This window comes from Scyliorhinus torazame, chromosome 23, assembly GCF_047496885.1.
Source record: "Scyliorhinus torazame isolate Kashiwa2021f chromosome 23, sScyTor2.1, whole genome shotgun sequence".
NCBI lineage: Eukaryota > Metazoa > Chordata > Chondrichthyes > Carcharhiniformes > Scyliorhinidae > Scyliorhinus > Scyliorhinus torazame.
In genome coordinates, this window is record NC_092729.1 from 61,916,675 (window position 1) to 61,929,250 (window position 12,576).

Here is a 12,576-nt window from a genome sequence, read left to right on the forward strand (position 1 = left end):
GGATGAAGGGTCTCTAGTCGCCATGGAGGGGTTCACGGATGAAGGGTCTCTAGTCGCCATGGAGGGGTTCACGGATGAAGGGTCTCTAGTCGCCATGGAGGGGTTCACGGATGAAGGGTCTCTAGTCGCCATGGAGGGGTTCACGGATGAAGGGTCTCTAGTCGCCATGGAGGGGTTCACGGATGAAGGGTCTCTAGTCGCCATGGAGGGGTTCACGGATGAAGGGTCTCTAGTCGCCATGGAGGGGTTCCGGACACGGTGCGGGGTTGTCGGTTACCGGAAAGGATATTAGAGGACTGTGAAAGATTTTAGCGCAAGGAATGAAATTCCTGCTGGAGGGGAAGGAGTTTTCTGCGTCACAGATGGATTGATCTTGCTACAAGATATTTGAACGGTCGGAGGGAGAAGAATAGTGAGGGGAATTTCCAGTGAGTGCAGATGGTGCTGGGAAACGTTTCAGTGGATAGGAAAGCGGTGGTGACGGGGGTCAAGGGAACTTAAATAATTTCAATGGATGGGGAGGGAATGAGCGGCTAAGGAAGATTTTCAGTGTGTTTAGAAAGGATTCAGAGAGATGGGAATGACTGTCACTGGGTGCGGAAGGCAAAGAGAGGATGGGGAGGAGATTCGGTAAGCGACAAAAGGTATCAGGAATAGATGTAGAGGGGAGGCGGTGGCGTAGTGGTATTTCCATTGGACGAGTTAACCAAAGACTCAGAGACCCTAAGCACTGCTCTGGGGACGCAGGTTCAAGTCCCACCATGGCAGATGGTGACATTTGAATTCACTGAAAGTTTGATGGTGACCATGAAACAATTGTCGTAAAAACCCATCTGGTTCACAAATGTCCTTTCGGGAGGAAATCTGCCGCCTTTACCTGGTCCGGCCGACATGTGACGTCAGACCCACAGCTATGTTGTTGACTCTTAACAATCCATTTCGGATTGGCAGAAAATTCTGGCACAGACTGCGACGCCCACATCCCATGAACGAATTTTTAAAAGGTCCTTTGAATGAGTGTCCTACATGAAGCTAACATTAGAAACATATCCTTTTAAAAAATAGTTTATTTAACCTGTGTCCTGAATTTAACAGAGACTATTTAAGCCGTGTACAATATTAAATACAAACTACTTAAACAATGTGAGGTCATTAGAACATTTTCGTACATTAAATAGACCAATTAAACCGTTTCCGACAGAAAACCGCGTTGATTTAAATACCGTTCTGCATTCAAAAGAGAGTATTGAAAAAGTGTCCTCCTTTCAACAGAGAGAACTAAAATAGTGCCCTGGACCTACATTAAACGTAGAACATTTAAATAGTGACCTCCAGTCAACACAGATTATTTAAAAAGGTTCCTACGTTAAAGAGCCGATTTAAATAGTACTCTCCACGCAAAAATGGCCATTTAAACAGTTTCTTGTATTAAACAGAGACCATTTGAACAGTATACACACAAAAATCAAAGATAATTAAAACAATGTCCAACATTAAACAGGGACCATTAAAACATTATACAAAAGAAAACAGCTATTAAGGCAGAAAAAGAGCAGGAAGGCAATGCAGGTGTCCCCTGCGGTCATCTCCCTCCAAAACAGGGTATCAGAGCGGGGCTTGATCTCCCAACTAGGGGAGGGGAAGCCTTCCAGCCCGTCAATCTCGCCTCCGTGCCATCGACTAGGTGAAAGACGTCCCGTTTCCGACCCCCCGTATACAACGCCAGGTGAGTCGGTGGCCAAGGCTCCAGATCGCTACCAAGACCCCCTGACATGGCGTTAAAGAGGGGATCAGGGATCTGACAAGTTTAGAGCAAAACCAGAAGGCAGGATACCCCGCACCTCAAAACTAACATATGCACATATCCCCCACCCCTGAGGAAAATACCACTCATCCTTGCCCTGGTCAAGGCTGCCCTGTGCACCATCTTCAACCGGATCAAGATGAGCTGAGTGCAGGGGAAGAACATAAGAACTAGGAACAGGAGTAGGCCATCTGGCCCCTCGAGCCTGCTCCGACATTTAATGAGATCATGGCTGATCTTTGTGGACTCAGCTCCACTCTCCGGCCCGTACACCATATCCCCGAATCGCTTTATTCTTTAGAACACCAGACGCTGCGACAACGAATGAACGGACATCGCGCAACAATTACCAGGCAGGGATGTTCCCTTCCAGTCGGGGAACACTTCAGCAGTCAAGGGCATTCAGCCTCTGATCTCCGGGTAAGCGTTCTCTAAGGCGGCCTTCAGGACCCGCGACAACGCAGAATCGCCGAGCAGAAACTTATAGCCAAGTTCCGCACACATGAGTGCGGCCTCAACCGGGACCTGGGATTCATGTCGCATTACATTCATCCCCCACCATCTGGCCTGCAAAATCCTACCAACTGTCCTGGCTTGATTTCATAGAATTTCATAGATTTCATAGAATTTACAGTGCAGAAGGAGGCCATTCGGCCCATCGAGTCTGCACCGGCTCTTGGAAAGAGCACCCTACCCAAGGTCAACACCTCCATCTCATCCCCATAACCCAGTAACCCCACTCAACACTATGGGCAATTTTGGACACTAAGGGCAATTTATCATGGGCAATCCACCTAACCTGCACATCTTTGGACTGTGGGAGGAAACCGGAGCACCCGGAGGAAACCCACGCACACACGGGGAGAACGTGTAGACTCCGCACAGACAGTGACCCAAGCCGGGAATCGAACCTGGGACCCTGGAGCTGTGAAGCAATTGGGCTAACCACCATGCTACCGTGCTGCCCTAATTGATACAATTCACACCTCTTGAACCTGGGGTTACCCCATCTCTGGATCTGTAAAGATTTAATCACCTGCTAATGCTCGCATTCCTAGCATTGTTTGGCATATTTGAATTTGTCTGTATGTGTGTTTCTGGAACAGACCTCTTCATTCACCTGAGGAAGGAGCAGCGCTCCGAAAGCTAGTGACATTGAAACAAACCTGTTGGACTTTAACCTGGTGCTGTAAGACTTCATACTATGAAAATAGGAGACACAGTTACATTGTGTGGGCAATGTAAATACACAAGATTTTTAACTTGGAGACACAGCTACCGCACGGGTCATTAAGTGAAGCTTGTTGGGAAATAGCAGAAACAGTTACAGACTGTGGCTATATTTCCAAGTCAGGGTGGTGAGTGACTTGGAGGGAAATCACCCGGTAGTGGGGTTCCTAGATATCTGAATTTTGCCCAGACCCTGCTCCTGTTTCAATAATATGTCTCCTCGTATCGCTGGCATTTTGAACTCTTCCTCTCTTCTAAATACTGAAACAGTCATTAAAAAGCACGTTTGTCATTTCCTTATTTTAATGGACAAATGCACCATCAACTGTTAACAAGGGATGACCTTCCATGTGACCACTCTCATTTTCATAATTAATTGCAAAAGCTCCCTGTGATGATTTTAGTATTGCGAGTTTATTTTCATGCTCCATTTATTTGTATTTTACTCTTGCTTTGTCACCATTTACAACTGTGACAATCTTGCATTCATGATTCTGTCATGGCTGCCATCTTGTAACCCGCAAGCTAGATTTTGTGGCTGGAGTCATTTAATCTATTATTTATACTCAGGATATGTACAAACAAGATTAATAATGCCGGAAGCTAGACACAGTCTTTCTGCTCTAATTTTGTTTGTTAACTATTGCTATTTCAGTCACTTATCCACGTTTTTGTACAGACACTAACCCGGGTACTGGAAGATACAGTCTCGAAATAATTGGCAGCAACTGACGTCTGTAAAAAGGGGCATATTATTTATTTCAGAGGTTTTGGGATGTTCTGAATTCTCTACCCCAGAACGCTGTGAATTTTCAGCTGCAGAGGATATTATCTTTAAAAGGCTGTCTCTGTGAATGAGGCTGCTGTGTCAACTTGCAAATATACCTTCTAGATTTGAATCATTTGCAAGAGTTGCTGGTGATCTTCTGAGTGTATTTCCGTATTGGACATCGAGGTCAGGGTGAGCAAAGCTCAGACTAAGTTTAAATAACGTTAAGAAATATAATTTTTCGACCTAATTTTGGATGACAACTTAGAGGAAACGATATAACCAAAGTTATGAAATAATTGAAAATAAATATAATACTTCCATAAAAATACAAAGCCATAGAACTTGGAGACACTGCAATAGAACACATGTTCTATTCAATAGACATTAATCAGAGCTAGCTGCGGAAATGGGGCACACAGTTACAGAATTATAGCTCAGGTATATAAGCTCGCTGGTGAACTGGGAGACACAGTTACAGAAAAGGGCCATGAATATAAGCTCTCTGGGTAAGTGGCGAGCCAACTTAAAGAATAACGCTGTTGTATGTCAGCATAGGAACTGCCAATTCATGCTGCAGTTGTTTCCAACCTATGTGTGGCCGCACTTGAATCATTGAGCACGATTTTTGTCCACAGAAGGATGGGGAGGCTTTGAGAGAGGGTGCAGCGGAGGTTTACCAGCATGTTGTCTGGCCTGCCGGGTGTTAGCTATGGGAAAAGGCTGAAAACACCCGGACTGTTTTTATCAGAACGCCGGAGGTTGATGAATGAGGCTGGAGAATATCAGTATAAAATGTCATCTTTCATTTTTTTGGAACCGATGTAAGGCATAAAATATTTTGAGGTGCGCGCAGAGAGTAGATGAGCCGGCACTCTACTGTTGGGTGGAGGAGTCAGGCACCAGGAGGATTTATGGTCAGCGGGGAAATGTTTAGAGGAGATGTGCGAGACAGGTTTTATTAGATTGGGTGGTGATTGCCAGGAACGCATTATCAGAATAGTTTGTCGAAGCAGATATATTAACGGCGTTCAAAGGGGTTAACGACAAATACATGGATAAGATGGATATAGAGGGATACGGCGCCAGGAAGTACTAAGTGTGGTGTTGTAGCCATCTGGGATGGCCACTTCCCGATTACAAAATGGACACTTTGTAAGGATTGCAGGGAAAATGGACAATACTGAGAAAACAAGCAGGTTCAGGGTTTGTCTGTTGATTGGAGCCGCAGCTCCCAGACAAGACCAAAAACTGTAGGTCCATTAGCATACTAATGGCCCATCTCCGGGATCAAAAGAGTAACATTTGAGTAACCGATACTAAGGCAGACACCCCGGCGCCAGAGGAGACCAGAACAAAGCAGGCCAACGGCCACCTAGGACACGCCCAGCAATCAGGGCACCCACCCCTTTATTGGATGAAATCGATAGGAACCATCGAGAAACGGCCCAATTGATTGGGGCCAAGTTCAAGGCTCGCCCAAAAAAGCGTGCAGCCCCTTCACAGAGAGCGAGGGATGCACAGAGCGAGGGACACACACACAGAGCGAGTGACGCACAGAGAGCGAGGGACGCACAGAGCGAGTGACACACACAGAGAGCGAGGGGCGCACAGAGCGAGGGACACACAGAGAGCGAGGGACACACAGAGAGCGAGGGACACACAGAGAGCGAGGGACACACAGAGAGCGAGGGACACACAGAGCGAGGGACACACATTGAGCGAGGGACACATAGAGAGCGAGGGGCACACAGAGAGCGAGGGACGCACAGAGAGCGAGGGACGCACAGAGCGAGGGACGCACAGAGCGAGGGACACACACAGAGCGAGGGACACACAAAGAGCGAAGGACACACAGAGAGCGAGGGACACACAGAGCGACGGACACACACTGAGAGCGAGGGACACACAGAGAGCGAGGGACACACAGAGAGCGAGGGACACACAGAGAGCGAGGGACACACAGAGAGCGAGGGACACACAGAGAGCGAGGGACACACAGAGAGCGAGGGGCACACAGAGAGCGAGGGACACACAGAGCGAGGGACACACACAGAGCGAGGGACACACACAGAGAGCGAGGGACACACAAAGAGCGAAGGACACACAGAGAGCGAGGGACACACAGAGCGACGGACACACACTGAGAGCGAGGGACACACAGAGAGCGAGGGACATACAGAGAGCGAGGGACACACAGAGAGCGAGGGACATACAGAGAGCGAGGGACACACAGAGAGCGAGGGACACACAGTGAGCGAGGGACACACAGAGAGCGAGGGACACACAGAGAGCGAGGGACACACAGAGAGCGAGGGACACACAGAGCGAGGGACACACAGAGCGAGGGACACACAGAGAGCGAGGGGCACACAGAGGGAGGGACACACACAGAGAGCGAGGGACACACACAGAGAGCGAGGGACTCACAGAGCGAGGGACACACACAGAGAGCGAGGGACACACAAAGAGCGAGGGACACACAGAGAGCGAGGGACACACAGAGAGCGAGGGACACACAGAGAGCGAGGGACACACACAGAGAGCGAGGGACACACAGAGAGCGAGGGATACACAGAGCGAGGGACACACACAGAGAGCGAGGGACACAAACAGAGAGCGAGGGACACACAGAGCGAGGTACACACATAGTGAGCGAGGGACTCACAAAGAGCGAGGGACACACTGAGAGCGAGGGACACACAGAGCGAGGGACACACACAGAGAGCGAGGGACACACAGGGAGCGAGGGACAGACAGAGACCGAGGGACGCACAGAGAGCGAGGGAGGCACAGAGCGAGGGAAACACACACAGAGCGAGGGACACACAAAGAGCGAAGGACACACAGAGAGCGAGGGACACACAGAGCGAGGGACACACAGAGCGACGGACACACACAGAGAGCGAGGGACACACAGAGAGTGAGGGACACACAGAGAGCGAGGGACATACCGAGAGCGAGGGACACACAGAGAGCGAGGGACACACAGAGAGCGAGGGACACACAGAGCGAGGGACACACACAGAGAGCGAGGGACACACAGAGAGCCAGGGACACACAGAGGGAGGGACACACACAGAGAGCGAGGGACACACACAGAGAGCGAGGGACACACAGAGAGCCAGGGACTCACAGAGCGAGGGACAAACACAGAGAGCGACGGACACACAAAGAGCGAGGGACACACAGAGAGCAAGGGACACACAGAGCGAGTGACACACACAGAGAGCGAGGGACACACAGAGAGCGAGGGGTAAACAGAACGAGGTACATACACACAAAGTGAGGGACACACACAGAGAGCGAGGGACACACAGAGCGAGGGACACACACAGAGAGCGAGGGACACACAAAGAGCGAGGGACACACTGAGAGCGAGGGACACACAGAGCGAGGGACACACACAGAGAGCGAGGGACACACAGGGAGCGAGGGACACACAGAGAGCGAGGGACACACAGAGAGTGAGGGACACACAGAGCGAGGGACACACACAGAGAGCGAGGGACAGACAGAGAGCGAGGGACGCACAGAGAGCGAGGGACGCACAGAGAGCGAGGGACGCACAGAGAGCGAGGGACGCACAGAGAGCGAGGGAGACACAGAGAGCGTGGGAGACACAGAGAGCTAGGGATACACAGAGAGTGAGGGACACACAGAGAGCGAGGGACGCACAGAAAGCGAGGGACTACAGAGAGCGAGGGACACACACAGAGCGAGGGACACACAGAGAGCGAGGGACACACACAGAGAGCGAGGGACACACAGAGGGCGAGGGACACACAGAGAGCGAGGAACGCACAGAGCGAGGGGCACACACAGAGAGCGAGGGACGCACAGAGAGCGAGGGACGCACAGAGAGCGAGGGACGCACAGAGAGAGCGAGGGACGCACAGAGCGAGGGACACACAGAGAGCGAGGGACACACAGAGCGAGGGGCACACAGAGAGCGAGGGGCGCACAGAGACCGAGGGACGCACAGAGAGCGAGGGACGCACAGAGAGCGAGGGACGCACAGAGAGCGAGGGACGCACAGAGCAAGAGACACACAGAGCGAGGGACACACAGAGAGCGAGTGGCACACAAAGAGCGAGGGACACACAAAGAGCGAGGGACGCACAGAGAGCGAGGGACACACAGAGCGAGGGACACACACAGAGAGCGAGGGGCACACAGAGAGCGAGGGACGCACAGAGAGCGAGGGACGTACAGAGCGAGGGACACACACAGAGAGCAAGGGAGGCACAGAGTGAGGGACACACACAGAGAGCGAGGGACGCACAGAGAGCGAGGGACGCACAGAGCGAGGGACACACAGGGTGCGAGGGACACACAGAGAGCGAGGGACACACACAGAGAGCGGGGGACACACAGAGAGCGAGGGACACACAGAGAGCGAGGGACGTACAGAGAGCGAGGGACACACAGAGAGCGAAGGACACAGAGAGCGAGGGGGGCACAGAGATCGAGACACACACACACAGAGCGAGGGACACACAGAGTGCGAGGAACACACAGAGAGCGAGGGACTCACAGAGAGCAAGGGACACACAGAGAGCGAGGGACACACAGAGAGCGAGGGATGCACAGAGAGCGAGGGACACACAGAGAGCGAGGGAACACAGAGAGCGAGGGACACACAGAGAGCGAATTACACAGAGAGCGAGGGGTGCACAGAGAGCGAGGAACAGACACAGAGAGCGAGGGACACACACAGAGAGCGAAGGGCAGACAGAGAGTGAGGGACACACGGAGAGTGAGGTACACAGAGAGAGCGAAGAACACACAGAGAGCGAGGGACACACAGAGAGCGAGGGACACACAGAGAGCGAGGGACACAGAGAGCAAGGGACACACAGAGAGAGCGAGTGACACACAGAGAGCGAGGAACACACACAGAGAGCGAGGGACACACACAGAGCGAGGGACACACACAGAGAACGAGGGACACACAGAGAGCGAGGGACACACAGAGAGCGAGGGTCACACAGAGAGCGAGGGACACACACAGAGAGCGAGGGACACACAGAGAGCAAGGAACACACACAGAGAGTGAGGGACTCACAGAGAGCGAGGGATGCACAGAGAGCGAGGGACACACACAGAGAGCGAGGGACACACAGAGAGCAAGTAACACACACACAGAGCGAGGGACACACACAGAGAGCGAGGGACACACAGAGAGCGAGGGACACACACAGAGAGCGAGGGACACAAAGAGAGTGATGGACACACAGAGAGCGAGGGACACACAGAGAGTGAGGGACACACAGAGAGCGAGGAACACACAGAGAGCGAGGGACACACAGAGAGCGAGGGACACACAGAGCGAGGGGCACACAGAGCGAGGGACACACAGAGCGAGGGACACACACAGAGCGAGGGACAAACATAGAGAACGAGGGACACACAGGGAGCGATGGACACACAGAGAGCGAGGGACACACAGAGAGCGAGGGTCACACAGAGAGCGAGGGACACACAGAGCGAGGGACACACAGAGAGCGAGGGACTCACAGAGAGAGAGGAATGCACAGATAGCGAGGGACACACACAGAGAGCGAGGGACACACAGAGAGCAAGGAACACACACAGAGAGCGAGGGACACACACAGAGAGCGAGGGACACACTGAGAGCGAGGGACACACAGAGAGCAAGGAACACACAGAGAGCGAGGGACACACAGAGAGCGAGGGACACACAGAGAGTGAGGGACGCACAGAGAGCGAGCGACGCACAATGAGCGAGGGACGCACAGAGTGTGAGTGGTACACAGAGAGTGAGGGGCACACAGAGTGTGAGGGGTACACAGAGAGCGAGGGACACAGCGAGAGCGAGGGACACAGCGAGAGCGACGACACAGCAAGAGCGAGAGACACAGCGAGAGAAGGAGAGTGAGCGATAGAGTGATAGAAAGAGAGATGTACACAGTGAGAGATAGTGGGACAAAGAGAAAGAGGGATAGAGATAGAGGGAGAGGGAGAGAGGGGGACAGAGAGAGGGGGATACATAAAGGGAGAGGGCGACAGGGAGAGTGACACAGAGAGAAAGAGGTAGACAGTGAAAGAGAGGGATAGAGTGAGAGGACACTTTGAGAGCAACAGGGACACAGAGGGAGAGAGGGACAGAGAGAGGTGGGCACACGGAGAGAGTGAGGGACACACACAGAGAAAGAGGTACACAGCGGGTCAGGATCTGAGGTTTCGGGGACGGGAGTGGGTCAGGATGTGAGGGTTAGGGGACATGAGGGTGTGATGGTGTGAGGGTGCCAGGACGTGAGGCAGTCAGGACATTAGGGTTATCAAACTGACCGTTTTCATTCAATCCAAATTGTTTCTTTATAAATTCTAATCTCAGGAATTAACATCAGAAGATTTCAGTGAAAAATCTGCCTGTGAATAACAAGTAAAATATGAAGTGAAACTTTGCAATGAGCTTTGTTTGTCTGGCCAGGAATCTTCTCTCTAAATGGGAGCAGGAATGAAGTTGTGTTTAACTCACATTCTGTAATTTCTTGCTGGTTTTTACTCATTCTATGGAAAGCCTTCCTAAGGCGACAGACGAATGGTCATTCCCAACATGTCAGAAATTCAGAGGGAATAAATGTTAAACAAAGACAGAAATAAGGACAGGACATTGTGAATCTGTGGCTGTCTGCTGAATTAACATAACCATAGACAGGACAAGTGTTACCTTTGCAGACACAGGAAACACACCGAGGGGGGCATTCCTGACAGAAAGTCGGGGGTGGGGACTGCACACAGGTCACTGAGGAGATCTCAGTCCAAACTGTTTCTAATCATTTCCCAAATGTTTCACAACATTTGTGGCACTTCCAAAATTTAAGATACTTTGCTGTCTGTATTCTGTGAATCCAGCTGTGAAATATCTTCACTTCAATGTCTTTTCCCCAACACTATCCCCATGTCCCTTTATGTCATTGGGATTTAGAAAGCTGTCAATTTCTGCTTTAAACTTGGTCAATATCTTTCCATCTTTGGGAGTGGAGACATCACCAGGAATGTGGGATTAGATCTCTAGGGTTAGGTTGGAGAAACAGGGCTCGTTCGGGTCCTATTGAACCAATCTCTCCTCCGAGGACAGTCCGGCAATCTCCCTGTCAGCCGATTGACCCTACGCTGCACTCCCTCTCTGGCAACTATATCCTTTCCATGTTAGGGAGACCAAAAACTGTACACAGTACTCCAGGTGTGGTCTCACCAAGGGCTTGTGTAACTGCAGTAAGACATCTCCACTTCTGAACTCAAATCCCTCTTTCAATGAAGGCCAACATATCATTGGTCTTCTTAACTGCTTGCTGCACCCCCCTCTCCACTTTCAGTGACTGGTGTACAAACTCCCTTTGTGCATCCACATTGCCCAACATATCACCATTTAAATTTGACTCTTTCCTTCAGTTTTTGTTTGACACTAACTTGGACAACTGTCCGAATTGTCTCAGTGTTGTGCTCACATAAAATGGCCACCGTTCAGTAACTTAAAATGGCTGACTGCTGATCGTGGATTTGTTTAGACAGATTCCCAGAGAGAGAGATAGAGAGATGCAGAGACAGAGAAGATGGGGAGAATAACAGAATACATTAATTCAATATTCAGAATCTCCATCTCTGTGTATACTCTGCACAGCGCTGTTGGAATGTAATACATTTCAATCAGAGCTCACAGAATCATAGAATATACATTGCAGGAGTAGCCCATTTGGCCCATCGAGTCTGCACTGGCCCTCGGAGAGAGCACCCTACCCAAGCCCACGCCTCCACCCTATCCAAATAACCCCAGTAACACCACCTAACCTTTGGGGCACTAAGGGGCAATTGAGCACAGCAAACATCTCCTCACATCCTTCTAGGCCCTAGTGAATACAGGCACAATGATAGAATCCCTACAATGCAGAAGGAGGCCATTCTGCCCATCGAATCTACACCAACCCTCTGACACAGCATTCTATGTAAGCTCAGTCACCCGCCCTATCCCAATAACTCCTTAACCTAATCTAAACAATCTTTCTTGGACACTAAGGGGTAATTTAGCAGGACCATTCCACCTAGCCTGCACGTCTTTGGACTGTGGAAGGAAACCGGAGCACCCGGAGGAAACCCACGCACACACGGGGAGAAACTGCCAACTCCACGTAATCAGTCACACAAGGCCGGAATTTATCCCGGGTCACTGGCACGGTGAGGCAGCAGTGCTAACCACTGTGCCACAGTCAAACCAATCTCTCCTTGTAGGACAGTCCGGCAACCTCCCTATCAGCCGATTCACCTTCCGCTGCACTCCCTCTCTGGCAACTCTATCCTTTCTATGTTAGGGAGACCGAAACTGTACACAATACTCCAGGTGTGGTCTCACCAAGGCCTTGCGTAACTGCAGTAAGACATCTCCACTTCTGAACTCAAATCCCTCTTTCAATGAAGGCCAACATATCATTGGTCTTCTTAACTGCTTGCTGCACCCCCCTCTCCACTTTCAGTGACTGGTGTACAAGGACAGCCAGCTCCCTTTCTACATCCACATTCCCCAACAAATCACTGTTTAAATCAGACACTTTCCATCAGGATTTTGTTGTACCAACGTGTACAAATGTCAGAAATGACTGTGCTGTGCTCACCTAAAATGGCCACCATTAAGTAACTTAAAATGGCTGACTGCTGATCGTGGATTTTGTTCTGACAATATTCCCAGACAGACAGAGAGAGAAGCAGAAACAGAGGGATGGAGAAACTAACAGAAGACATTTATTTGAGA